Here is a 3,137-nt window from a genome sequence, read left to right on the forward strand (position 1 = left end):
AAAAAAAAAAAAAAAAAAAAAGAGAGGGAAAAAAAACCCAAAACTAAACATACACACACACAAGTGCTGGCTGACATTCAGCTATTTCAGGAGGTAGCATATGATCAGGAACTGACAATACTGAAGGAGTTAGTCCAACTTGCACTAAATGCATTGACAATAAACAAGGCTCCAAGAATTGAGAGAATACCCACTGGGATATTTCAACAAACAGATGCAATGTTGGAAGCGCTCACACATCTATGCAAAGCAACTGAGGTAATTATTGAACAACATCATTAATATCACAGGCAATTAAGTTTTGTTAAGGAGAATTCAAAAAGCTGTCAGAAACTGAACTCAAGCCTGACTCAGAAGATGTTGCAGTTGTTGTCCGGTGCCATCAAGTCAGCTCCACGTCAGTGACACTGTGCACAACAGGACAGACTGGTGGCCCGTCCCAGGCCGCCTCACCGTCCTTGCTCTGCTTGAGCCCACTGCTGCAGCCACTGTGTCAGTCCGTCTCGAGGGTCTTCCCACTTTTCACTGACTCTCTACTTTACCAAGTATTTCCATTCTCTAGTGCTGCTATAACAGAATACCACACACGGTTGGCTTTAACAAACAGCAATTTATTCTCTTACAGTTTAGGAGATTAGAAGCCCAAGTTCAAAGTGCCAGCTCTAGGGGCTGGGTGAAGGCCCCTCAACCCTGGGCTTCAGCTCTGCCTCCTGCTCCCTTGCCCACTGGAGCTGGAGGCGTCTCTTAACTCAGGCAGCTGTAGGCTGCTGAGGCTGACAAACCCAGTGCTGACAAGTAACATGGCACAGTCCCAAGGTTATTAAGCAACACAGCAGGCCACTAGTTCAAATCCAGAAACAACCTCAAGATTGGCAAACAACATGGCAGGCCACAGAGATGAAGATTTGGCCAAATGCAGGATCCACATGTGCCAAAAAGCTGGAGACCTTCTCAAAGCTGCTTCTTATATACTGGAAGCAGACCTCATCCCCAAGGCAGCTACTCAGCTGCTCTAGTAGATTTCACTATGGACTTGATCACCAGTCTCACCATGGGGAATAACTACATGCAGCTACCCAGCCCCTCAACCAGGCCCAGCCAAGTTGACACATACCCTTAACTACCAACACCAACCATGATATCCTTCTCCAGGGGGTAGTTCCTCCAGACCCTCTGACCAAAGTAAATAAGAGGAACTCTGACCTTTCTCCCTTGTAAGGAGCATTCCAGCTGCACTTCTTCCAGGACAGATTTGTTTGTTCTTCTGGCAGTCCGTGGTATTTTCAGTATTCTTCAACATGACAATTCAAAGGCATCAATGCTGCTTCTGGCTTCCTTATTCACTGTCCAGCTTTCACATGCATAGGAGGCAACTGAAAATGCTATAGCTTGGGTTAAGTACACATCAGTCTTCAAAGACACAGCTCTGCTTCTTAACACTCTAATGCAGTCTTCTGGAGGCAGATCTGCCCCATGCAGTGTGACAGCTGATTTCCTTACTGCTGCTTCCATGGGTGTTCACTGTGGATGCCAGTAAAATGAAATCCTCAACAGCATCAATCTTTTCTCCATTTGTCATGACACTGCTTACTGCTCTGGTTGTAAGGCTTTTCATTTTATGTTGAGGTGTAATACACAGTGAAGATCTAGTCTTTGGTCTCCATAAGTAAGTGCTTCAAGTCATCTTCACTTTCAGCAGCAAGGCTGTGGCATCTGTGTATCACAGGTTGTTAATGGGCTGTATTCCAATTGTGATGCCGCATTCTTCTTCATATAGTCCAGCTTCTCAGATTACTTTTTCAGCATAAAGATGGAATGATTATGGTTAAAGGATACAACCCTGACAAACACCATTCCTGATTTTAAACCATGCAATATATCCTTTTCTGTTTGAACAACAGCCTCCTGGTCTATGCACAGGTTCCTCATGAGTACAATTAAGTGTCCTGGCATTCCCATTCTTTGCAATGTTAGTCATAATTTGTTGTGATCCACATGACTGCATGCCTTTGCATAGTCAGTAAAACACAGGTAAGGATACTTCTGGTATTCTTTGCTTTCAGCCAAGATCCGTATGATATCAGCAATGATATTCTTCTTCTGGATCCAGCTTGAATTTCTGGAAATGTCCTGTCAATATACTATTTCAAACATTTTTTAAAAATTAACGTCAACAAAATTTTACTTGTGTGTGATATTAATGATACTGCTTGATAATTTCCACATTCTGTTGGATCACCTTTCTTTGGAATGGGTATAAATACTGATCTCTTGTAGTCAGTTGATCAGGTCTTCCAAATTTCTTGAAACATCTCAATGGGTATTCCATCAATTTCTGGAGCCTTATTTTTTGTCACTTTCCTCAGTGCAATTTGCACTGCTTCATTAAACACCACTTGTTCTTGATCACATGCTACCTCCTGAAATAGCTGAACATCAAACAATTCTTTTTGGTAGTGACTCTACGTATTGCTTCAATCTTCTTTTGGTGTTTTCTGCATCATTCAATATTTTGCCCATAGAATCCTTCACTGTTGCAACTTGAGCTTTGAATTTTTTCTTCAATTCTTTCAGCTTGAGATGTGCCAAGGATGTTCTTCCCTTTTGGTTTTCAAACTCCAGGTCTTTACACGTTTCATTATTTTACTTTGTCTTCTCAAACTGCCCTTTGAAATCTTCTGTTCAGCTCTTCTATTTTGTAATTTCTCCCATTCCCTTTAACTAATTTCTATTCAAGTGCAAGTTTCAGAGTCTCCTGTAACATCCACTTTTGCCTTTAATTCCTTTTCTTTTTAATGACCTTTGCTTTCTTCATGGATGATGTTCTTGATGTCATCCCACAATTCTGCTGGTTTTCGGTCATTGGTGTTCAATGTGTCAAACCATTCTTCAGATGGTCTCTAAATTCAGGTGGGATATAATTAAGGCCATATTTAGGCTCTCATGGACTTTTTTTTTTTAATTGTGATTTGGGTGAAGGTTTACAGAGCAAATTCACTTTCCATACAGCAGTTCACATATACTTTGTCTCATGACACTGACCACAGTTTACCACAATGCAACAGCTCCCCTCCCACTTCCTCCCAATAGTTACCTCTTCCATGTCCATCCCTCCATGCACTCCTGCCCCCGAAGCT

Source organism: Orycteropus afer, unplaced genomic scaffold, assembly GCF_000298275.1.
Source record: "Orycteropus afer afer isolate SDZICR_OR568_19922 unplaced genomic scaffold, OryAfe1.0 scaffold00466, whole genome shotgun sequence".
NCBI classification, from domain to species: domain Eukaryota; kingdom Metazoa; phylum Chordata; class Mammalia; order Tubulidentata; family Orycteropodidae; genus Orycteropus; species Orycteropus afer.